Source organism: Panthera onca, chromosome D2, assembly GCF_046562875.1.
Source record: "Panthera onca isolate mPanOnc1 chromosome D2, mPanOnc1 haplotype 2, whole genome shotgun sequence".
Lineage (NCBI taxonomy): Eukaryota > Metazoa > Chordata > Mammalia > Carnivora > Felidae > Panthera > Panthera onca.
Window position 1 is genome coordinate 48827153 of NC_138349.1, and position 26168 is coordinate 48853320.

Here is a 26168-nt window from a genome sequence, read left to right on the forward strand (position 1 = left end):
TCCTTCCAAGCTCCATCCATCCACTAATTTATTCATCTTCCAAACAAATCATCCATCTATCTACCCATCCACCCATCCCCCATCTCTCCATCCATCTATCTGTCTGTCTGTCCATCTGTTTGTCCATCCATCCATTCATCCACGTATCCATCTATCCACCTATCCATCCATCCATCCATCCATCCATCCATCCATCCACCTTTCCATCCATCCATCTGTCTGTCCATCCGTCCATCTATCCATCCATCTGCCCACCCACCCACAAACGCTGGGAGAAAACTTGTGCTGGGACAGGCCCTGTGCTAGTTGCTAGGATACAGATATAAACAGTTCACCATCTCTGCCCTGAAAGCATTCCTAATCTAGGGACCAGATATTCAGATAAACACCAATGTCTCCTCAGCAATATCACACTGTAATGAACGTGAATGTTGTTTCATGAATCCAGAGGATTAACTGCCTCCAACTCAAATGACACCTCCTCTAGGACACTTTTCTCTGATTCCACCACGTGGCATGGGAATGTAACAGGCCATGAAGAGGGTGAAGGACATTTCTGGCAGATGGACTAAGCTTTGCCAAGGCCAGGGCTCTGCAAATATATAGCATGCTCAAGGGAATACAATATGGTGACTATGGGTGTGGTGGGGTGGGGTGCTGGAGGAGAAGGAGCAGTGCTTGGGCCCAGGCTGTGGGGGGCCTTGAGTGCCAGGTTAAGGCTCTTGGACTTTATCTGTGGTCTTTGAGACCCACTGGAGAGCAGTGGGAGGGCCGAGGCGAAGCCTGGTCAGATGTGTATTTTAGGGAGATCATCCTGACTTCATTAGATGTCTTTAAGCAGGTGTACCTGGGTTTGGGTTCAACTCTGCTATCTTCTAATTTTGTGAGGTTGGCCAAGCCAATTAACTTCCGAGGCTGTTTACTCTTCTCCAGAATGGAGGTGATGCTCTCTGCCTCACTGGGTTCTGCAGAAATATAAACAAGATCTTGAGAAGTGCCTGGCATAGTTCCTGACATATATTAGATGCTCAATAACCACCTTATTGTGGGACATAGCGGGAACAAGAACTTGGATCTTCTGCTGCTGCCACTGGGGACATCTCTTAATTTCCGTGGGCCTCGGTTTTCTTATACACGAAACAGGAATAAAAGAAGTCACCTTACAGGGTTGTTGTGGGGAGTGGACAGGGTGATAGGCGTGCCCAGCAAGTTGTCTGGGCTGTAGGCATAGTGGGGGTTCAGACTCAGACAAACCAGTGATGCTGCAGCTTGGGACTTGGGGACTGGGCCAGTGACCCCGAGTGCTCTGGCATGGGGCCACCCGAAACTCTTCCTGCCCATAAGTAGCTCCTTCATCCCTGCCCCACCCCACCCTGCCCTGCCCAGCTGCTCTGAGACGATGGCTCCCTGGCTCCATGACGGCAGCTGCTGATCCCAGGGAGCAGCGAGCAGAGGCGAGACCTGACATGTCCTTGGCACTTGGCAGCCTTGTTGACCCAACACTGAGGCTGGGCCATCCCCAGGGGCCATCCCCAGGGGCCACTGCTCACCACCTCTGCGCTGTACTGGACACTGACCTTGGTTCACACCTGACTCTGGATCCCGACAGCCTGGGAGGAAGTGAGAGAGAGAGATGTGCGAGAGGAGAGCCGTGCCCATAAGGGCCACTCCATCTGCCCCTCTACAAGTCACCAGGAATGTGGAGCAGGAAGATCCTGTACTCAGGTCCTCTCCTTTCACATGTGACTTAGCCACTGGGAGAGCCCCAGTTAGCTCACCTGTAAAAGGGGGACCATCACACCTGTCCTCGCTAGTTTTATCTGGGGGTCAAGAGAAGACAGGGAAGGGAAGGACCTTTGTAAAGCTCACTCACATGCATCAGTGCCTAATGGCAGAGTGATCTGGTTCTTGGCCTTTTCTCGGGGATAACAATGCCCTTATGTGGGAGCAAAGGACAGGCAGCTGATCGTTGCACCGGGAACACTTTCTAGAAAGAAAGAAAGAAAGCGTTTTGGGCAACCAGGAACCAGGAAGGTAAAAAGCAACACGCAGAGCCCATGAACACCATCCCTTCTGCCTGGCCTTCTCCGTGACACACACATACACGCTTGCACACGGACAAATGCACACTCATGCATGCATATATGACCCGAACACATACATGGGCATTCATACGACACGTGTACACACAGTATGAGGCACAATGTCCGCATGAACCTTCTCCAGGACTCATATACATGTTCACACACAAGTGAAAAATCAGTACATGCATCTGTACACATACACCTACAATCCCTTCAAAAATGATGACGTTTCAGGTGTAAAAAAATACCCCGCTTAATCGCATTGACCCCGATACCCTGCAGCAGAAAGTGCCAGAATAAACATACCATAAAATGGAAACTCTATACACATCTGGAAAACAAGGGAGAGGTTATAGAACGCTCCCCTCTCCCTCCCTCGCTTGCTGCTTGCTCACTTGCAAATGGGGAAACTGAGGCTCAGAGAGGCAGGGGCCGTGCCGTGGCTGCCTCTGTGATCTTGGCCAAGACCTGTTTCTCACTGTGGTCATGAACAGTCACCCAGACAGCCTGCGACTCTTCTCCGTTCTTGGCTCTGGCCACGGGATCGGACAGACTCCACAGTCACTCAGTCCCTCACTGGACTTTCAGCTCCTCATTTGGGGCAAGAGCGAGGTCAAGCCCCTGACTTAGCAGGAACGAGCAGCCTGTGCTGGGGATGACACAGACGGGCGAGCCACTTGGCAGCTAGGCCCTCTGAAAGAACGGAAAAGCCTGGCCTTCCATGCCAGGGAGGGTGTTATGCAGGGGCTGGTGTATGCTTAGGCACTGTAAACTCAAGCCTACAGATTATGATCTTTCCAAGAATATTTGATACCTGAAAAAATATTACCAACTTAAAAAGTGATGGCAATATCAAAATTAATGGATGTTTAATTGAATATGCGCAAAACGTTCACATCATGTCAACTTGTTAATTCAACTCCTCTCCGTTCCTATGAAGTTATATGTAAATGATACTCGATGTGGGTGCTGACGCATTCTGATGTGTTTATTATGATGCGGTATGACATTCCCAGAGTGAGAGGGTTGCAGGAGGGTGTGGAGAGTTAAAAATAGCCCTGTTAGGGTGCTGTGGGGTGGGGGATACTGCCCATAACGGCTGAGCTGCTCCTTTCTGACCGACCTACCAATGCCCGCTGGGGAACCCCTGAAGGAGCTGAGCATTTCCAGCACCCACAAATGGGTAAGCTAACCTCTAGAGAGTCATTGAGCTCTACTATTCTAGAATCTTCCTGGAGAATCCAGCAAGTTCATGCAGCAGCTGAGTATGCTCTGCCTGTCCTGGCCAATCTCTCCAGGGCTGATGACACGGGTGGGGTAAGGCAGGACAGGCTGGAGAAGAGGACACCGGGGGGCTTAACCTTTGCCTTCATAACCGAGGCAGCCGCAAGGGCCCATGGGCTGAGCTTTTGGGACGAGGGACTGCTGGCTTTCAGGTGACCATAAGAAAGCATGACAGAGCGGCTTTACTAAAAAGAATTACAGTGTGGCTCACTTCTGCACCTCACTGGGCTGTTTGCAAAGCATTTTTAGGCACTTGATCCTGTTTTCTCTTTAACGACTATGTTGGGAGGTCAGGATCAATGTACATACCTGGGCAATGGGGCCAGCAGGCTCCAGGAGGTTAAATGAATCGCTCAGGTTCTCACTGTTGAGAAAGGACAGCTCTGGGACTAGAGCCCTGACCTCCGACTCTGGACTGGGCACGGCTTCCCTGCGCCCTCCCCCCACCCCCTTGTGCCTTCCTTGGGAGACACTTTGGCAAAAACACAGATCATTCTAGAGCGCTACATTTGCATGAAGCTTCCACCTCCACTCTCTGACCCTCTGACCCTCCACCACCCAGCTGCTGTGAGCACAGCATGCTGCTGGAGACGGTTAATACAAGCAGCCAGGGGCTCCCTTCCACTCCCCAGCCTCCTGTGGTGTGCTAGTTCTGGCCAACGGACTGTGAGCCATAGGGGTGCGTCACTTCCAGGCCTGGCAGATGCCGACTTATCCCGAAGTCAACAGAGTGTGGGTTTTAGGGCTCTCACTTGCCCTGACCCCTTCTTTCTGGGGACCATGGGTATTTTGTTTTTGTAATTTCTGTGGACGGTGGTATTGCAATAGCTGTGGGCAATTGACATGTATAACATTGTATACATTCTCTTAAAGAGATCCCTTAAATTGCATGAGTTTTAGGCCCAGGAAACCTGGCTGTGCCCTGTGGCTGAGGCAGTTAATTGGTACATACCCCCCAGCAGCCCGCTCTCCCCTCCTCTGCAGTGGCCTTGGAGGTCAAAGCCCCAAGTTGAAGGCGAGCGGCTTGCCCAATGCAGACCTTTATGTGAGTGAGAATAAAGCTGCCCTGAGAAGTCAGTGAGATCTGCAGCCTTATTTGTTACTCAGCTTAACCTGTGGCATGGGCCCATGCATAAGTTCTCATCCCCATTTCACAGAAGAGAAGACTGAGGTTCTGTCCTTGGTGGGTTGTGCAGGTGTTCCCAGAGCTTTGGGGGAGGGGGAAGTATTTGGAGCGTGCTTCCTGCACAGACCAGGACCCTATGAACCCTGGAGTGTGGACTCCCAAGTCGAGTTCTGAGGCTGGGGGCCACGTGTTAAGGCCTGGTGTCCTGGGAGCGTCGTCTAGACCAGCCACATCTCCCGGGGGACTTCAGAATGAGAGCCAGCTGTTGCATGACTGAGCTCTCAGTCTGGAGTCACAGGGTGTGGGCAACTTTGGGAGTATCTGAAGGTGCCTGGTGCCCTCTGGGACCTCTGAGTGCCCGCACCAGCAGCACCCCCTATGCTGACCTCTTAGAAGATCAGAAGTTACCACCTCAGGGCAATACGTCCCTCCCATACCATGAATGGAAGTTGGGAAACGGACAAGCGGCCCTGATTTCTGGCCCAGCTGTACCCTGACAGGGCCAGAGAACTCGGCTCAGCCCCCTTCCTGGGAAAGGGGAGAGGGCAGTTTGGAGGCCCGAGGGAGCCGGGCAGAAGGTGGCTGCATGCTGGGTGCTGGGTGCTGGCTCAGCTGCTCAGGGCTGCAGGGCACCGGCTGCTGGGGCACCCGGGGAGGGCAAGGGCCTGTGAGCCAGAGCTTAAGAAGGCAAGGGCTGCCTTCTTACGGGCAGCGTCCTTAATAAAGTGTCTGGTGCAGAAGGCCACATCCATCCCGTCAGCCGCTGACCGAAACAGTGACACGCGTGGCTGTGTGTTGTGTGCGCATGTATCGTTTCCGACCACATGTGCGACGCAAGCGGGCATGGCCACGATTTGATCTAAAGTGGAGACGAGAATACCTGCCAGGAGCAGCGGGAGGATGGAGTTAATTTCACGTTAATTCCACGTGAGGGGCTGGCAGCAGGTGTGGGCCGAAATGGCACTTGGCGCAGTGTATATTTTACGGTTACCATTATACTGCTCTTGACTTTGTTGTAAATATTTGCACGGCTTGGGAGCTCTGGGGCCACCCAGGTTAGGCCTTGTGGTATTGGCGAAGTCCTTGACCAGGAGCGGCTCTGCCCTTCTGGTCTGGTTCCAGATGCCGGCCTCTTTGCCTGGTGGTGCTCTGGCCTCTGCAGGCCCCTGACTTCTACCTGCTCTGGTCCCCAGTGAGCAGGCCAAACTGGCCAGCACCATTTGAGCCCCAGTGGGTCTCAGTTTCTTGCAGCCCCGGGTGGCCTCTGGAGTGTTGACCGGCCGAACCGTGATCTGGCCCTTTCTGCTACAACACGCCAGCCCTCCTGGGTGTGCAGAGCTGTGCCGATGAGCTCTGACCCTGCAAAGTGCCAGCTGTCAAGTGCCCTCTGCTCTTCCCTGCTGCCTGGTGAGCAGTGTGACAAGTCCTTTGGCTGTGGGCAGGAAAGGCCGCTCCCTGAGCTGGGTCTCATCTGAAAAGCCGTGCCCGTCATCCTAGGCCGTGCTCATTAGAAACAGAGGATGAAGCAGGGATTTCTGTGCAAGTGGCAGGTGGAGGGGAAACCAGTAAGGCAGTGAGGGAGGCAGGAGAGGGGAAGGAGCTAAGCAGAGATGTGACATTCACTTCCCCTGATCTCGTGGGGGAACTCTGGAGTGTGAATTGCACCAAAGATTTGTCTCAACTTGAAGCAAGGTGGCTGGGATTTAAACTCTGGCATCTGTAAGTCACAGGTGGAGGGCTGCCCCTTGGAGGGATAGCCAAATTTCCTGGCATCGGGTAAGACAGCTCCCATCAGCCAAGGGCAAGTCTATAGGGAAGGGTACAGAGGGCGCTGTTACAACACTTCCCCCCACCCCCCCACCCCTGCAGCTGGGGGTGGGATACACGGGCCTGGGCAAGGGGATCCGAGTAGGGCACCAGTCACATCTGCCACACCCCCTGTGGCCAGTTCTCTTGTATTCTTCCCAGATTCAGTTCTGCTTGGCTTAATAAACACCAGCTTATCTGGGCCTACTGTGTGCCAGGCCCCGGTGAGGGTGTGGGCACGTAGACACATACAACGATAACAAGCTTGCCTGGCAGGGTCTGTTCTTACTTCTGCTGAAGGCTTCCACGTTCACCCACGTCTCACCCTCTGGGCACTGCTATTTCACCCTAAGACCTGTCCACGGCCAAGCTCACGAGGGTTATGTGAGGGCATCTGCTCCAAGAAGGCAGAGGTGGGACGACCTGGAAAGAAACAAAAGAAGCTAGAAACAACGCACTTCCCTTGAGATTGGTGGGGAGAGAGGGAAGGGGGCTGTTCTGTGCATGTTGTTTCCCTTTTGCAAACTTCTCAGCCACACGGAGGAGGCAGCACAGAGAAGCACTCTCTCCTGCTCTCCTCCCCGCCCTCTCCCTCCCTGCTGGGCCTTCTCAGCTGCAGCGGCCTTGTAGCTACTGCTGGGGAAAACAGAAAACCACAGCTATGCGGCACCAAACAGGCCTGCATCATGTTTACGCAATGACAGAGGTCTGGGCCCGTCTCCAAAGAGGCTGGGGCTCCCTGCGGCAACTCAGACAGCCTTTCCACGTCCAAGGCCGTGCTTTGGAGGCCAGGAGGGCTGAAAGGCCTTTGGCGGTCATTGCCTCCAAGTCTCTCATTTCATCAGGAGGCCCGGAGACGGGGAGTCAGTTGGCCAACGTGGAGCAGAGTGCTGAGGTCTGGTTTGGGAGACGCGGGAGGGAGGCCGGAGCTGAGGCTCCTGGTGAGGAAAGAGGAGGGGGCTGCTCTCGGTTCTGCCCTCCCTGCTCAACGTCCCTCATGTACACTCAGTTGCTGGCTTTTAACCTGAGGTCACTGTCACTGGACAACAAAGGAGGAAAGGCAGGGGAGAGAAGGCTTCTGAGCTGGGCTGCCGGAGCTCTATTTCCTCAGCCTGACACCTTGGAAGGTACAAAGCGGTGAGAGCTGGGACCCCCACCCGGAGGCCAAGCCGGAGAGGACCTGGGTTCTGCAGGGAGTCGCTCTGGGGACTTTTCTTCTCTCCCGCAGCTCCGTGAATGGTTCTGGCCTCTCTCTCCCGGTCCCATTTTCAACTGACCATCTTACCTCCCTCTTCTACCCAAAATCGAGACCAGCTTTTCTTCCTTCTGTCTTCAAACAGTTCGTCGTGGGTACCCACCCTCTGCTTCCTCTTCTCTCTCGTGCTGGCAAAGGAGCAGGGACCTGGTTCACCCTTTCCTTCCCTACGTGTAGCCACCTGCCCCGCACTGGCTCCAGCAATCTGCATCTCTTTGTCCTACAGCCCCAAGCCTTCCCCTGCCTGGGGTCCCTGCCCTCTGCCTGCAGCCCAGCGCCAGCTCTGTTCCCGAGGCTCCGCCTCAACTCTCTCACCTCTCCAAGAAGCATGCTCAGGTCGCACTTCGAGCCTCTGCAAATCCAGCCACTTGCTTCCACTCCGCTCAGCTGGCTTTGAGGTCACCCAGGAGTTGCTGAACCTGAGTCCCGTCCCATTTGATTCCTATGTGATCCCTGTTCTGTATCTGACACCGTGGCCCCCACACCACCCCTGCATTGTCGCTTAGTCATGCTCCCTTTTCTTGGATCGACTGTCTGTTGGGAAGCCCCTTTCTAGAACGTCTCCCAGGCTTGTAACTAGAACCAGCGCCTCCTCCATCAAGCTCCTCATCTTCTCCACTGATCTCCCCCGTTCTTGGTTGAAAGCTCCATTTGGTTGCCAAAGCTGGAAATCTGGGCTTCATTCTTACGGCAGGCTGAACAATGCCTCGCCCCTGCTCCGAGAGATTGACAGTCTCATGCCTGTGCGGATGTGATTATGTTGAGGATTTTGAGAAGAGGAGGTTATCCGGGAGAGCCTGATGCAATCACGAGGGTCCTCGTAAGACGGAGGCAGGAGGGTCAGAGTGAGTAGCAGGACACGTGACAACGGAAGCCAGGGGTTGCGTGATGCAACCACGGGCCAAGGGGTGCCCACAGCTACCAGAAGCTGGAAGAGGAAAGGAATGGTTTTGCCTCTGGAGCCCCCAGAAGGAATAGCCCTGCTGATGCCTTGGTGTTAGTTCTTTCAGACTCATTTTGGACTTCTGGCCTCCGAAACCGTGAATTTGAATTAGTTGATGTGTTTTAAGCCGGTAAGTTTGTGGCAATCTGTTATAGCAGCCACAGAAAACTGATAGAATCCTGACGATGCTCACTGATGACATATATTTCCCCGAATCTTATCAAGCCTCTCTCCAAAACATCTTTCAGGTTTGTGTCTTCCTTTCTGTCATCAATTCCATCCCATCATCCTTCCTCCCAAGAGCTTTAGCAATGACCTTTTAACTGGTCACCTTATCTTGCTAAGCCATCCCTTCCGTTGCTCTAAGAGGTAGGCTCTGACCTGTGTTCTGTAGAGATGGTCGCCTCTCCCACAGCCTTGACCTACAGGCTAGAGAAGGAGGCTGCTGCATTCAGACTGTGGGGAGCCACGGACTGTGCCCCGTCGTCAGTCTCTTTCCTCTCTCCTGCCTGTATCCCTACCTCACGGCCCACCTTTCAGTCGCACAGGGCAACAGGTGCAGGCACTGTGCTCATGCAGTTTCCTCACCTGAAATGCTCCTCCATGACTTCTGCCAACTCCTCAAGAGACTGAGCCTTCTTTGGGTCTCAGTTTTCTCATCTGTACCATTAAAGGGCTTGTCCAGATGAGCTCCAAAGCTCTATGGGACTCTTTGGCCTGAATGATTGAACTAAGTAGATTTTATTGACCATCGGTTGCTCACAAGGTACCTTAAGGGCCTTTTAACTCACCCTGTCTTGGGGATGGATGGTGTCTAATGGGCTGTGTTTCCCAATGATGCCCTCTTAGAGTTAGCGGGGTGTGTATACATGGGCTGCATATGTTGGCATGTGCTTGCGTGTTTTAGGGGGAACAACAGAATTTTAAACAGTTTATTAAAGAGCCGCGAAAGGCGCCTTGGCTAGGAAATTTCTCCAGGAAAAAAAAAATCTCTATTTTGACGATTTAAGTGTTAATGATTCAAAACCATATGGATCACATTTCCCTCCCATCCGTATGTTTTTTTAAAAGTATCAGAGAGACTGCTTAGGGCAAAATGCATTTATGATTCTATCGATCCCGCAGCACTGCGAGGGCTGTTCAACAGATCTGAGTGAGAGGAGATTCTGGCGGGCCTGGATGTGGGCCTTTCCCTGGGCTCTCTCCACAGAGTCTCTAAGGAAAATCGCTCTTGGCGTCTAGGGAGAGTTTTCAGCACACAGCCTGGTGGGGAAGGAACGCTGCATCCCGGTGGGGTTTTTGCAAAACCTCCAGAACTAATTTTAAAATGACTTAGGTTTTGGCAGACTGAAGAGGTGTTAACTCAAACCCGGGTGTATTTCAAGGGAAATGTAATTAGAAAAATGCTCTCCTAGTTAGCTGGGAGACTGTGCCGAGCAATAAAGATTCTTGTTGGAGAATTCTTTGGTGAGATAAAAACGTGCTGCATCAGGGTCAATGTGCAGACACGCACACGGGCTCCGCTTCCCCTTGCCTGGCCTGAGTAGGGGGGGCCGTCAAACTCAAGGCAAAATGAACACCTGCAGAGACCACAGAGGAGGCCACTTCTGCCGGTCCTGCCCTTAAGGACCAGACCACAGGTGAGCCAATTCCTGCTGGTCTCCTCCATGAACCAGAGGGGGGTGGAGTGGAGGGATCTGGCTGATGGTGATGGCAGGCTTTGATCCATATGGATTCCTGGGCTTACCCCCTTTCCAGTCCAACCACATAGTTCTGACAATCGTCCAGATTTAGACACCTCTGGCCTATGGATGAAGTCCCACCTCCCAGCAGGACAATACAGATCCTTCAGAGCAGGATTCACTTCCCCTGGCTGGCTTTATCTTTCTTCCTTTTCCACCATGTTTCCTTTGTGAGTGGCTTGTTCAGACTCTCCATGGCCCCATCCTTCCTCACCTGGCTCAGGTATCCCTCTACTTGGGACATCAGGCTCTCTTTCTTCTTTAGGAGAACAGTACATCCCTCAAGGACACAGCAGTTCTCCTTCCCCTGTGGAGAAGACCCAGTGAGAATTTGTCTCTGCTTTTGCTTTGGTCTTTCGGCATAGTGGATACACATCTGTGACCACATCGTCTGCAGCATTGCATTCTGTCTCCTTATCTGGCTCAAATCTTGGCCCCAGCTTCGGGCTCCTGAGGGGAAGTGACTTGTCACAATCTTGAACACACCAGGGACCAGCATGAGGCTTGACGTGTGGTCAAGGACTCAATAAATGTAGAACGAATAGGGTAGACTTTGAGAATTTTAAGCACTCTTTCTGCCATCTATTCATCCAACCTGTCTATTCCTCAATCCACCCATCCATTTACCTATCCAACTACCCACTACCCATCCATCTATCCATCTTTCCATCTACCCATCCTTCCATCTACCCATTACCCATGCAGGTATCCATCTTTCCATCCACCTATCACTCATGTATCCATCTGTGCCTCCGTCCATCACCCATCACCCATCACCCATCACCCATCCATCCATCCATCCAACCAACCAGCATTAATTCAAAAGACTGCGTGCTTTTTTCTTTAATCACACTACATTTAATATAAAATGATCTTGGAATTTTTCAGACCCTTAGGCTCTACTAGAATATTATAACAAACAACCATGGGCCACCCACCCAACTTTATCTTATCTTAATATTATGCCATGTGGGCTTCAGACTTTTCTCCGTAAGCACCAAAACACTGTAGATGTGGTTGAAGTCCCATATGTGGACCTCCACAATTCTATCCCTTTTCTTCTCTTCCCAGTGATGATGGTTTTGGTTTTGTTTCTCACGAATGTTTTTATATATATATATATATATATATATTTTTTTTACCACATATTTATGTGTTCATAAACAATATATAGGTTGGTTTCTCAAGTTTTAAAGTTCTACATAAATGATGTCCCATGGTGTGTGTCATTTTATAACTTGACTTGTTTTTGCTTATCCTTATGATGCCATCGCCCTTTTTATGTCTCTCTCCATTAAAGTAACTGGCTTGTCATATAATCTCCTCTGTCTCTCCATCTGGGTTGTGAGCAAGCTCCTGGAGGGCGGAGAGCTCGTCTCCTACACCACCATTTCCTCAGGTTTGTTGACTGCATGGGTAGGGGGCAAACCTTTATTATTCCATCAAGTGACAATGCTGTACAAAGTGCTAGGTTCTGCAGTGGCACTGGGATGTGGCTCAGCCACGGCCCCAGCTCCTGAGGGGATCGCAGACTCAAAGACACTACAGACCAAGACCCAGGCTAGAGGGAACGGAGGGGGAAGAATGAGAGATTTGGCAGGCTAAAGGAGAAGGTCAGGGAGAGCTCATCATGGTAGGGGGGCGCTGGGGAGCAGGTAGAAGCTAAATGTTGAAAGGTAAGTAGAAGTTTTGGAGTCAGGTGAAGAGGGAATAAACATCCGTGGCAGAAGAAATGACACAGCTGAGACTTGGCTGTATAAACTATTTGTTCCTGCTACCTTGCCCGGTAGATGCCGCCATGGGAATAATTTTTTCGCTTCAGGCCTCAGGTCCCTTTTTGAGTAGTCCTTTGTATCTGGTATGGACCTTTTGGAACGATATCTCATTCGTGAGGTCAGCAAACATGTCCTGAGCACCTACTGTGTACCAGGCTCTGTGCTCCTGCTGGCACACACCGGTGAACTCCAGGGATATTTCGTGCCCTCTGTTTTGCGAGGAGCGAGAGGGACTACAAAGCAAACAAATAAGGAGAAGGTAAGGGGGTCAGCACTCTCCACGCAGAGTCCTTAAAGCCTTGATGGGTTTTTGCAGCTTACCGGGTACTTACTGGGGTGGTGGGGGTGGCCTCTCTGAAGAGGGGACACTAATTTGAGATCTGTATGATAAGAAGGGGACAGCCAGGGGAAGACCGGGGGAGAGCCCACAGAAGGGAGAGAACTTGGTTTGTCCCGTGTGGCTCAGGCAAGGCCAGGGAGAGAGGTAGGAATGGAGAAAATTGTCAGGTTGCATGCCGGACAGGGAAGGGGCTTCCGGTTTATTCTAACCAGATGAAGAGGCTTAGGAGGGTTTGACACAGAGAAGCGATAGGATCCGCTTACGTTTAAAAAGAATTCAAGGTAGGGGGCAGAAGGTAAACCAGGAGGCTCTTGTAGACCGTAGGTCAAGATGGCCTTAGCTAGGCCCTGCTTGTTGGGTGGAGAGGCGTGGGGGGCTTTGGGGCATGTGTTTAATGCGAGATTGATAGCCCCTGCTGAAAGAAAGGAAGGGCAAGGACAGGGAAAGGGTAGGTTTGTGACCTGGAGACTCGGTGGATGGTGGAAATAGCGTTCACTGGGGGAGGAGCAGATCTGGTGGTCGGGGTGGGAATGGAGAGTCCCGCTTTGGTCCCTTTCATTTTGAAATGCCCTTGAGACAGCCCAAGTGGACCTGCCAATCAGGTGATTCACACGGTGGTCCCAGGGATAGGCCACAGCAGGAGATGCTGCATTTGGGCACCTCTCCTCGGAGTGGGGTGATGTCTGGTCACTGGCAGGTGTCTTGTCCTGCCCACCTGCCAGGGGGTTCAGCTTACAGCCCCTCCCTCACATTCACTGTGCCTCTTCTGGGGGCTTGGAGGGTAGGATTAATGTGCCCCCTTTATTGCTGGGGAGGCAGAGGGCCAGCAAGGGCCGCGACTGGCCCCAGGCCTGGCCTCTCCCCACCATGCCCTACAGATCACCTCTGCATAGCTGGGTGAATGAGGGCAGCCTCAGCCCTCTCTGGATCTCTGGCTTTTCCTCTGTAAACTGTGCACCCCTTTTTGTTTTTATGACGCCCCCAAGGTCAACGTGGCTAAAAGGCTCCAGAGCCTTCCCTGCGTGCACACCTAGGCCTTCCCTGTGTGTGCTCCATGCATTCCATCGGTCCCGGTGACCCTGGCTGGCCAGGGGGCTGACGGCCACCCAATGGTGAGCCATGACATGCTACCATCTTCCATTTTGCAAGGGAAGGGCAACCAGATTGCAGCTCGTGGGAGGGCAGGGTCAGGATTCATACAAACCGCAGCTCACATCCGTAAGCGTTTACCGTGCTCCAGGCATGAGGTTCTAAACACCGCAAGTACCACATCCCTGGGAAGCAAGTGCTAGGAGCATACGTGTTTTATAGACAGGAAATAAGGCACAACACCTGGGTGGAGTCACCTGCTCAGGGGCCCACAGTGAGGAGCAGAACTGGGATTCAGAGTCGGGTGGTCAGATTGTGAGGCCCGTGCCTTTGCCGTTTCACGTGACCCTGGTGGTAAATCAGTAAGCGATTGTTCATCTGTTATATGAGAGGTGGGGAAACCGAGGCCCCGTGTGTGAGCAGTTTCCAGCAGGTGCCCATGAAAGTGGAAGGTCCCAGTGGCCAAAACGTTGTGTTGGTAGGAGGTTCTGGGGACAAGTTTCCCTAGGACACGAGTCTTCGCCTGCCTGTTGGTGATAAGCCCTTGACAACGTAAACAGTGGTGCCCTGGGGAAACAGGAAGGGGAGACAGAAGGCCCTGGTACATTGGCCGTGGCCAGATTAGCTAATGGCTGGGAAGGAGAGGCTCACGCATCTGGGCTGTGCTTTCTGCCCAGGGGAGCTGACAGGGAAGAGGACAGCGAGGGGCCCCTTCCAGGGACTGGGCTGGGCTGGCCTCAGCAACTCCACCAGCTAAGCAACTGTGCGACCTGGGGCAGGGCCTGGTCCTCTTCTGGGCCACACTGGCTTCATCTCTAAAACTGGGGCCGGGTTAGAGGCAGATCTTCTGTTCAAGAAGCTGATACTGAGCACCTACTATGCCCCAGATGAGGGGCAGCTGTAGCCCTGGGATCTGTGCCCCACCCCCACCCCAAAGTCCATCTTTGGGGGGGGTGTGGGCAAATAGACACGACAGACATGTGTCCCAGACATGACACAGCAGTAGGGGTCACCTGCTTGGGGGGCCAGCAGAGGAGCCCCGGAGAAAATGATGTGCAAGATGAAGCCTGAAATGTGAGTAGGAACTAACCAAGCAGAGGGAAAAGCCTGGGCGAAAGGCCTGGCCAAAGCCTGGCTCTGGGCACTCAGAGGCTGGTAAGCATGTCACATTAAAGGTGAAAAGGAACTTGATTTTTTTTTTTTATATATATATATTGAGGTAAAATTCACATAACATAAAATTAACTGTTTTGTACTGGAGTAAAATCCACAGAACATAAAATGAGCCAATTCAGTGGCAGCTTCTACAGCCCCAATGTTGTGCAACCATCGCCTCTGTCTAGTTCCGTCAGCTGTTTCTCACCCTGACCTTGGTGGCTTCCTGCTCTAAATGCTACGATTCCATCATTCGAATGGCCAGGCAGACTTGGCTGTTTCACGACAAAACACTCTTTGGTCACGTGGGATGATGTCATATTTGCAAAAATCACTTTTGCAAGATGGATATTTGCAAAATGGGGACACTAAGGAAAACCTAAGAGGCGTGCCGGAGGTCATGCAGCCTGGGGCAGAGCCAGGATTGGCCTACAGGCATCTGGGGCTCGTGTCTCAAGCCCTGGTGGGTCTCAAAATTGGCCTGGGCACCCGGTTAAGAATTCAGATCCGGGGCTGGGGACCAGGCATCTGTTTCCCATCACCCTTCCCCCCGGGATGTGAGAGTACCTCTCCCCAGCGCCTCGGGGAAGAGACAGCCGGGCCTGCTCGGGCTCAGGCCTGAGGCACAGGGAACCCGGGGCGGCCTCAAGGTGGGCCCTTTCAGGGGCTGCAGCTGGTGGGCTGGCAGCTCGAGAATGGCGAGTGTCTGGGGGCGGCAGGTGGAGCAGGGAATCTGGCCCAGTAGGCTCTGGGACAAAGGCCTCTCCGCCAGCATCCCCAGGCATTGGCCCCACCGACAAATGGGCCTCAGCTTCTCTCATTAATTTGTGGAGTGGCATGTAATAATAAAATGCTCCTTAAAGCTGGGATGTGGCATGAGTGACTGCTTTTTCAGGTCCTAATAAGGATCATTAACTGTGTATGAAAAGGTTTTATAAACATTTGTTAAACTCCCCGAGCTTACTGTGCCCATGGCTCGCTGCTCCCCGAGATGTCACGGCCAGCCGGAGCCAGCTGGGAAGGTAAAGACGCGGGCCTCAGGCCCCGGCTGGCCTCCTTCAGCGGCTCCATCGCTCCCGGGGCTTCTCCTGCCCGGCTGCGAAGTGACTCAGGGCCGGGAGTCCGGGAGCCCTTGCTCTCGGGCAGGGCCATCGATACCTTCGGACGGAACGGGTGGATAAGTGGGTAGGAGAGCTGACTCCACCGGTTCCTAAATCCTGACCTCCGGGCAATTCCTTTTACCTCTCTGAGCCTCAGGCTCCTCTCCTGTAGAGGTAGTATTTCCGTCCCGTGTTTCTGGGGAGAGATTTGGTGAAACAGAACACACAGGCAGTGGGCTTCTGGAACACCCCGCTTCTCTCTTCTCTGTAGTAGTCAGGGGCCATCCCCTGGAAGCTCAAGAGGAAGGAGGGATTGTGGCTGCAGGACTCGGGGACACTGAAGGGTGGAAAGAAGCCCCTCCCCCCAGCGTGAGGGAGATAGCCCCTCGCTCCAGGCTGGACTCGAGGGGGAAACTGGGGCTGGATCTCCCGTCGCCTGTCCGATTATCCGTTGTAACTTGTTTCCTGCTATGCTTTCTGTAACTTCCCAATGTTCAGGAAGCTTCTGCTGCACAAACCAGCCTGCTGTTTGTGACTTTTTGGGCCATGAGAGGCGGTGGGCCTCGCAGGGCCTCACAGGGGGAGGACAGCAGTGGCAGGGGCTGCAAGAGTTTCGGAGCCAGGTGACAGGACAGCAGGATTCGGCCAGCATGGACTGGCCCGGGGCAGCCAGGACTTGTGTCCACAGCAGGATGGGGGCCACGCAGCATGAAGGGGCTTTGCAGAGCTTGTTCCTGGTCTCCAGGGAGGAGAGGAAGGGAAGAGGCCCAGGGGACTGCAGGACCCCATGTGTCCCCCCTGCAGGAGGACTCAGTGGCACCTGGAAGGAGCCTTCCTTGTTCACGGAATCCCATACCTCTCCCATGTCTTGCAGTAGAGGAGGGGACGCACACCCAAACTGGCTGGTCCCCAGGACCCTTTTCCCCCCAGTGCCCCCTCTCATCTCCTGTTCCCACCCCTCTCCTACCCCACAGCTCCGGGAGCTCAGTCCTCCCTCACTCCCAAGGAAGCTCAGTTACAAAGCCACAGACAGCACTGGCCTGCTTATTGAAGCCCACTGGCCCACTCCCGAGCGGAGCAAGTTTCTGGCAGAATGGCCCGGAGGAAGGGGGTGGTGGGGCTGGGGCTGGGAGCGCCGAGACAGGTCCACGTGCTGGGAATGTTGGCCGAGGAAAATCATTACCAGGAGTGACCTTGGTGGAGCTGGAGACGGGGGTGAAAAGACGAGCGAGTATGTGTACGTGGGCGTGGGCGTGGGCGTGGGCACGTGTGTGCACGCTTGTGTGCCAAGCATGCTTGGTGAGTTGGGGAGAGGGGAGTGGTGAACACATTTCGATTCAATCTCTGCTCTCCCAGGACGGTTGTATACCAGAAACTGTGCGAGGCGCATTTACATCCGCTTGACCATGGGACCTTTACCTCAATCCCTCTGAGGGGCGCACGCTCTTTTTGTTTCCATTTTGTGCACGAGGAAAACAAGGCTTCGGAGGTCAAGTGTCTCGCCCCGCATCACACTGCTGGACCCCTCTCTCCTTAAAGCCCTTCTGTGGTTCCCTGTGGTCCATGGAATAAAGTTCCAACCCCTTAGCATGGCAGGGAAAGCTTTCAGCGGTCGCCAGACCTGATTCCAGGGTGCTTTGAGCTTCCAATGTGAGCTGCTCATCAGAGGCACTGGCTCCATCTGCCCTGGAGTCCTGGTGATTATGACAGTGGCTGGGCCAGGGGATCGCTGTGCATGCCTTGGTTTGTCCTTCCCTAGGAGAGCTGAGTTTCAGGGCAGGAAGAGGTTCTATATGACTTGGTTGCACAAGAGAGGGAAAAACCAACCAGTGCCATTATTGGCTGAGAACCTCACGGTCAGTGCTCATGGGAAAGGAAACAGTCTTACACAAAGGGTGGGGACAGAGCTGGGACTAACCTTCAGATGACTCATCCCCCAGACCCTAAGTGCAGTCTCGCAGCGAGGATCAAAGTCTGAAGAGTGGGCGTGGTGATGCCCACACGGCAAGGAGGCGGCGGGTGTGAGGGGGCCCGAACCTACCATGCCGCCAGCCTCCGCTGCAAAAGTCACTCGATGCCTCACTTAGTTAAATGTATTTCATGTTTTCTTCCTTCAGTCAGCCAGGCACGCTCAACCTCAGGCATCTCTCGTGAAGCTAGAAGGAAGGGCAGGAAAGAGAAAACTCCCTTTTTCAACAGGAAAAGAAAAAACAAAATGTCTCCCTGTGCTGTAGCTCCTTCCCCTTCCCTTAAGGGAAAAATATGGATTGGAGAGGTTTCTCGCTGCAGCATTTCCTTGCAGCAACGATGGCTGTTTGTCTAACTCCTCATGGGCGCTGAGGATTTACAGCTCGGCATGTCTGGAAGTAGCTTCAGGGAGAAAGACGGTGGAATTTTATTCTTGCTAATTTAAAACAATAATAATTGTTCACGCGTTAGGAAGCATTCCTATTAAATCAAGCCAATGTTTCGGATCAACTGCAGTAGAATGAAGCCGAATTTCCCGATTGGGCCTCTGTTGGCTTTGTGATATTCATTTATCCGCCCAGCTTTTTGTTTCAGGAACCGGCGGCTGATAGCTGACCGAGGCCAGCCCCATGAGGTGCTGTGCGTGGGCAAAGGGGAGATGGGAAAGGATGATGTGGCTCATTCCTAGACATGGTATGAGGATTCTCACGGGGAACGGGAAGATAGGGTGTCAATCACTCGAACAGGGCTGAGTCCTGGGACCAACAGGGCTCCCTTTGGTGTCTGGGTACCTGGTGGGGCCTTTCGCTAACATCAGGAGCCCAGAGGAGGGTTGAGTTCCAGGGAGAGGCTGGTGGGGGGGGGGGGTCACTTGGGCGTGGCTGTACTTGGCTTGTAGTGCATGTGGGGGCAAACATGACAGGATCTGGGACAGGAGTGGGAAACTGGCATAAAGTGAACGAAGAACTGATTCAGACAGGAGGTGGGCAGGGCTTTGGCTCCTCAGAGAAGTCAGGGGCAGGCAAACTGAGCTCTAAACCCAGAATCAGGCTGAAAGGGGGAAAATAACAGGGGCTGGGCATGCATCTCCAATTGGAGAACAAATCCAAGGGGCTTGGTAGGGACGATGAGTGTAGCAAGAGTTGCTGGGTGGTCTGTGTCGAGGGGCGAGGTTGAGCTCAAGCCTCTGCGTCTTTGCCCAAAACCGGCCTTTATTGTAACTCCTTGTGCGTGTTGTGGGGTAGACCAGATGCCCACATGCAACCAGGACCTGCACAGAGCTGCGTTTGAGGACCCTTATCCACAGAGTTTGTGGGTCGTCCGGGAGCAGGTGTCTAGGGGGCCACAGGATGGAGCAGCCTGTATCTTAGAAGGCAGGTCTGAGCTAGGGAGAAGAAAATATGAGTTGTCCTCAGAGATGCCCCTGAGGAAGTGGTGCTTCTGGGTTGTTCTCTCAGGTGGGCATGGTGGAGCTAAAGAGGTTAGCTTGGGGGACCTGGAACTGGAGGTCTCTATGGCAGCAGGACAAACCACTCTGGTTTGCCAGGGATGGTCCTTGCTTGTGCCTGTGTCCTGTGTCCCGTGTCAACATTTAACAGGTGCCCGCTTCTAGTCCCAAAGACCCGGTTTGAATGATAGATGATATTGTTTATATTATCGCGCCATAGAAAACAAATTCAGCACTCCGTAGACCTGCCCATCTGACTGTCAATCAAGCTTTGACTCAAAGAACCCCTCTGTCTCTTCTCCCGGTGCCAACTGTCATTAGCTTGGCAACAGTTGCCTTTCAGAACCTCAGTTTTGCAAAAAATGACGGTCCTGTAAATCATTGCATCGGGACGCCTGGGTGGCTCAGCCGGTTAAGCATCCTACTTTGGCTCAGGTCAGGACCTCGGAGTGTGAGTTCGAACACCGCGTCGGGCTCTGTGCTGACAGCTCAGAGCCTGGAGCCTGCTTCTGATTCTGTGTCTCCTGCTCTCTCTGCCCCTCCCCTGCTCGCGTTCTGTCTCTCTCAAAAAATAAATAAACGTAAAAAAAATCATTGCATTTATTTCCCAGCATTGTTGTAACACTGGCATGGATGAGAAAGGTCATTGTGAGCCCTCGAGGGCTCTGCGAGAGACCATAACCTCTTTCTCTGTCTCTGTCTCCTTCTTTCCCTACTCCAGAAATCAGGCCACCACATCACTGAGGCTGGGAAAGCCTGCTGACTCTTCTGTGGCTGAACATAATGACTTCCCTTTCTTTCTTCTAGCCCCTTTCATCTTTGTCCTGAAGATTCCTGAGGCTCTTCAGGGCCACAGAATGAAGGCAGTGGGACTACCAACTCGTCTTATGGGGCCTGAGCTGTGAGGACAGATGAAGAGGCTTTGGGGGAGGAAGGGATGGTAATTACACTTGTGCCCTGTGACAGCATTTCCTCCTTCAGGTCCAGAAGAAGGTCTAGAACTGGGTCTGCCAAAAAGCAGCAGAGACTTCATGCACAGAGAGCTAGGACCGGCGGAAGGAGGGAGGGAACATCCTACTAGCTCTGAGTATTCATGCCATGCGGGAGATACTGCATGTACTCAGGAGGGTAATGAGACTCGAATCCATATCAAACTCAGTGTGTTGAAGAAACAGGAATATTTGGCCCGGTGAGGGCTTGGAGGCTGGGGAGCCACTGGTCTTATAAGAAAAGATGCCTTCCTCTTTCTGGAATGCAGAAACCGGGTGAACCAGGTGGCCCAAGGAGGTAGGGAGTTCCCCATCCCTGGAAGAATGGGAGCAGAAAATTCTTGGTAGCGGTGTGGGAAAGCAACAAACCATGAGCCGGGGGTTGGAGGGCTGACTTTCAAGGCCCTTCCCGGGCCCTGGGCTTCTAGGGCTCTGCCCACACTAGCCCCTGCTTTCGGTAGCCAGCTGCCTCCTGGATGAGTCAAAAGCCAGCCCAGCTCCGACCTCCTGGCTGGGTGGGGCTCCGAGGGAGGCGCCAAAGCCTCCCTCTTCTGCCACACAAGGCCACTGTATTCAAGGTCTCTGGCAAACCATAAGAGACTCTTAAATACAGAGAACAAACTGAGGGTGGATGGGGGTGGGGGAGAGGGGAAAGTGGGTGATGGGCATTGAGGAGGCCACTTGTCGGGATGAGCACCGGGGGTTGTACGTAAGCCAATTTGACAATAAATTATATTTAAAAAAAAAAAGGGCCTCTGGGGTGCCTCTTGCAGCCACCACCCTCCTGGAGTCAAGAACTGAATAAATTGGCTAAGGAAGGAGAAAGCAGAAACTATACACACACACACACACACACACACACACGCACGCACACACACGCACACAAAGAGAGGGAGACTTGGTCTGAAATGAGAAACGCCGTCTTGCTCTGGCCTTTTATCATAAGCCCATGGAGATGAATATTCTGACCTAATAATCAAAACAGGCTGTAATTGCAAACAGACTCAGGGCTGCATGGCCGAGGGCAGATGCGATACCTGCTGAGCACAGCAGGCCTGGCCCCGCTAGCCCTCCTCCCACCGCGCGGATCGATGCGGCCGTCCAGCCGCACACCATTTTTTGGCCTGGCTTGCTCAAGCCCTGCTCACATTCTGCCTTCCTCCAGGGGCTCCTGGCTCCCTCCACAGGGACCCCAGCTCAGAGGAAGCCACCCTCCACCTCCATCCCCGGAGGAACGTGACAAACACCAGCAGCATCCGGAAAGACCACGAGGAGGAGGGAAGGGGGCTTTGGTCCCACCTCTCTCGAACTCCACCTCCTCTTGGCTCTGGAAGATGTTCTCCTGGGTGAGCCACCAAAGCCTGGAAGGTCCGCGTGTCCCCTCCCTGCTCCCACCTCCTTTATGTGTTTTGTTTCAGGCACACCCTCAGCTCAAATTTGCTTTGAAGGTCAGTAATTTCCACTCTTTTTTTCAAAACAACTGCACAGTTCTTCTGGGACCCAAATGCTGATTGTCTGCACTGAGGAATGAGTCTCCCTCAACAACAAGTACATTCCAGAAATATCCATCTAGCATCTCTAATGGGCAAGACATTCAGGGGAGCCAAAGATGAACCAGGCCTGGGTCCGTCCCCAGGGCACCCCCACTAGTGAGGACCTGACCGCCCAGTGGAGCCCCTACTATGTTTCAAGTATGATAGAAATATCCCAAAGTGAGGATCTCACAGGAGAAGAGACCCAGGCTCAAACGTGTAGAAGAGACTCTTCACTGAGCAAACATTTATAAAGCGCCCGCCATGGGCGTTTTGGTACGTCGGATACCGGGGCTTTGGACCAACCCCATCCTTGCCTACACAGAGTGGTGGAAGGACCAGCCCTGACCGTCTGCATCCAAAGCAAGTGTTCCCCCGACCCCTCACGTTGCTTGCTTTCTCTTCATAGACAAGTTTTTCCTGAGACAGAGTGAGGACCTCTGAAAGGGCTACTTCCTGATCCCACCCTGCAAACACGTGATAGAGTCCCAAGTTCATAGAGGTCCCTGTTGGAATACTTGACATTCAACTCGGGAGGGTCCTGGCTCTCCCTCCTCAAGTGCAGTCTCCACCCTGGATGGTTGCAAGGCTTCCAGCTGTTCTTCTGGTCCCGTCTCTCCCCTGCAATCTGGCTGACCTTGGGCTGGCACTTCCTCTGTTCCAGAGGCTCCCATGGCTTCCCATGGACTTCGCTTGGACTCTTCAGCCTGCTGTTTCAATCCTCCTCAATTTACCCCCAGCACTGTTCCCATCTTTTCCCCAAGTCCTTCCTCCTGGTGCCGTGGACACTCAGCAGCTCGTGTGCCACCATGGGTCTCTCTCTCTCTCTCTCTCTCTCTCTGTCCTCTCAGCAGGACAGATGAGCTTGAATCTCTCCCACCGTCTGGGGTCTGGGCTGGTCTTGGATTCCTGCCTTACCTCTGCTTGAACCCTCGTCGCATCCAGGATCCATCCTTTCCCTGACTGGTGCGCGCTCTGCCTGAAGGACTTTTCCAAGCTACTTGGATGGGGCAGAGGAACGCGATTCCCCAGTGCTAGGCCATGGGGCTTTCTGGGCTTTCTCAGAGAGTCTGAGCAGGGCCTTAGGCCAAGGCTGTATATGTGTCTCTCTAGGAAGGGTGTTTTCCTACTACGAGTAGCATTTCATAAACCAAGGCACCCACCTCAGCAGAAACTTGCTAGCAGGTCACAGTAAGACAGGGGCAGTGTGACCCGTGGCAGGAGGTGGGGTGGGGGAGAGGTCGCGCTCTTAGAACGACTGCGGAGATGAAGGCCCCCGCGGAGAGCATTCGTCCTTTATCAAGTGCCGTCAGAGGTGCTAGGCTGGGACTCGACTCCGGAGGGTCTGTGAAGCACCGGAAAAGCCCTCCCTTTTTCTTTGGCTGGCCTAAGAGGGGAAACAGGAAAGTGACCCCTGACTTCTTTCCTCAGGTGGTTCCATTTCCCCTTCTTTTCTCACTGCCCTCAGGAACAAGCCCTGGGAACTTCGCTTGTAGAGGGACACTGAAGGCGGCACCAGAAGCAAAGTGCTGCCATCTGACGCCTGAGGGTTCCTGCGCAGTGGTCCCCGGCACGCTTGTTTCCTTGCTGACTTACTCCAACAAGCACTCGTCCATTGAGCGGGCCGGTACTGAGCGCCCACTGTATACCAGGCAGCTGGCGAGTGCTGCGGGACCGGGCAGAGGAGCCCCTGCTCAGGCGGGGCCTCAAGTCCCCAGTCCATTCGCTGGTTACGTAGGATACTGCGGGCAGCCGCCCTGGCCACCCATCCTGTGACTCTGCCAGAGCACGCTCCGCTTTCCCATGAGGGAGGCTCTGCACACCTCCTCCAGGCAGCCCTAGCTCTCGGCCTGCTTGGCCAGCCCCTGACCTGGCTCAACTTCACCCAAGACCCCATCCTCCCCGGGGCTTTGGCAGCAACAGTAGCCAGACCAGTTGCCCGGGGTGGGGGGTGGCATTCCTGGTGGCACCACACCGGATCTGCCCGCAGCTGCTTTCGCTTGCCCCTGGGAGGGCCCCACGGCTTCCCCAAGCCCCACGGGAATTACTCATCCATCCCAGGAGCGTCCTTTTATTCCACTGACACAGGAGCCCCCACCGCCAGCCCGGCCCGCACTCAGGGTTGGCTGCGTCTGGGACTTCCGCTTTGTTTCTCTGCTGATGTCCTCTGGTCCCCACACGACCTCTCAGAGTGCCTCTGTGGGTCACCCTCACTACTGGGTTCTGTATCATTAACACTTGGGACCAGGGACCCACAACACATTTGTTGACCAAGTGAATGAAGACATTTGGGATGAGGGTCCTTTGACGAATAAACATTTGGGATGAGGGTCCTTTGACGAATAAACATTTGGGATGAGGGTCCTTTGACGAATAAACATTTAAGCTGGGTCTTTTTTGCTTTTAATGTTTATTTATTTTTGAGAGAGAGAGAGAGACACAGAGTGTGAATGGGAGAAGGTCAGAGAGAGGGGGAGACACAGAATTTGAAGCAGAATCCAGGTTCTGAGCTGTCAGCATGGAGCCCGACACGGGGCTCGATCTCACGAGCGGTGAGATCAGACCTGAGCCGAAGTCGGACGCTTAACGGACTGAGCCACCCAGGCACCCCATTTAAGCTGGGTCTTAAGGAGGGGTAGAAGGTAAATAAAGGGCTGGGAAAGGCCATTCCAGAAAAGGTCAGGGTGTGGACAAAGACTTGGGAGTATGAGAGAGAGACTTAGGGTATAGGGCCTGGGGACAGGGTCTTTGCCACTAAAAAGCACGACATGGGAGTGAGGCTACGGGTGAGGTTACCAGCAGAGCAAGGGCCAGTCGGGAATCTAAAGAATCTTGAAGGACACCGGGGGATTTGGACTTCAACCTGAGAGAGGTCAGTGGCAATGTCTGAGAGAGGGAACGACACCATTTTATTACTTAGTTTTTAGGTCAGTTACAGTGGGTACGGGTAGGACATAGACTCATGAACTCAAGGGGAGAATGATAGAGAAGGGAGAATATTTAGAAGGCTCCTGTGATAACCTCTTTAAAAGTATATTTATTGAAGCTCCAAACAGTGATAAGGGACCAACTAACCTAAAAATACACCATGATGGGGAGAACAATGGATTTTCAAATTATTCTGTTATTTGCATAGAATCAAAGAGGCCACCTTCCTAGAAGGACCCCCCCCCCCGTAATTCTAGCGGCAATACTCGTGTGTATTGAATTCGACTTTCCTTTTTGCTGTACAGAAATAACTTGATTTTCTCATGGTTTGTCCACGCAGCCATCAGAATATAATTATTCAGAAAAAAAACCAGTCTCATAGCCTCGTTTATCAGGTGGCACATCAGCTTTCCTGGGTAAATGAGACACCTGATTTTTGTTAAGCAAAGCTATATACAATATTTGTCACACAATTATGTGGACACGTTTAGCATACCTGCCAGGGAAAAAAAAAGAAGGCCTTAGGGGCTCAAAGCCTTGCCAGGCATATTTATGCGTGTTGGAGGTAGCATGCTGTTCCCAGAACCCTTATCTGTTTTGAAGGCAGAAGATGCTAGAAGTGAAGTCTCTAAGGTCTGTGTTTATTGTTGGGATGTGAAGTGAGGCATTTTCAATCAAGTTAAAGGACACAGAAGACATGCACACAAGTGCCCTGAGCATACACGCACATGCATCCACGCACATATGAATCCACACGGCACCCACGTGCACAAACATACACACACACACACACAAACCCATTCACACACACAACGTTGCCTGGAACTAACACATCAAGCTGATGATCTGGCCTCTAGGATATTATTGCTGGAAAGGATTTTGAAATCATCTGGGCCAACCCCTCATGTAATAGATAAGATAACTCACTGCAGCCCAGAGATGGGAAGACACTTGCTTATAGTAATGAGTTACTATAAGGAAAAGCATGGGGACACCTGAACTGTGGTGGCTAAATCCCATCTCTGTTTTTTTTTTAAAGTTTATTTATTTATTTTTGAAATTTATTTAAAATATATAGAGAGAAAAACAGAGGAAGGGCAGAAGCAGAGGGAGAGAGAGAGAATCCCAGGCAGGCTCCGTGCTGTCAGCACAGAGCCTGACGCGGGGCTTGAACTCATGAACCGTGAGATCATGTCCTGAGCCAAAATCAAGAGTCGGATGCTCAACTGACTGAGCCAGCCAGGTGCCCCTAAATCCCCTTTCTATAAGCATACCACAAAGACAATTTTCTTACAGCAAAATGTTTCTTCTAGACTGCGCTGTCTTCTGCAGGGTTCCAGACTTAGCTAAGAAAATCCGCTTGAGGCAATATTGACGATACCACAATTCTTGTTGGATAACAGGAGCTGGACATGTGCTCAGGATCGGCTTTTATACAGACCATATTCCGTTCCTCTAGTTCCCTGAGGTGGGCAAAACTTGTGGATGGAAACCGGCCCAGGGAGAGGTGTCTCCGTGCCGTGAGCCTCTTCTGGTTTAATACCCTTGCCGGGCAGACGACTGTGATTTCCTGGAGTCCGGCCCTTTTGGGGTCTGTCCCCATTT

General features: G+C 52.9%; 1 long non-coding RNA gene across 1 annotated transcript in view; it reads left to right on the plus strand.

Moving 5' to 3' along the window:
- LOC132685258 (uncharacterized) overlaps positions 1–23974 on the plus strand; it is a 48489-nt gene extending 24515 nt beyond the window's left edge. The window contains exons 2-3 of the long non-coding RNA XR_009613022.3: positions 21269–21471; positions 21592–23974. This is a non-coding gene — a long non-coding RNA (uncharacterized LOC132685258). The remainder of the gene's footprint in view (positions 1–21268; positions 21472–21591) is intronic.
- Positions 23975–26168: the final 2194 nt, after the last annotated feature.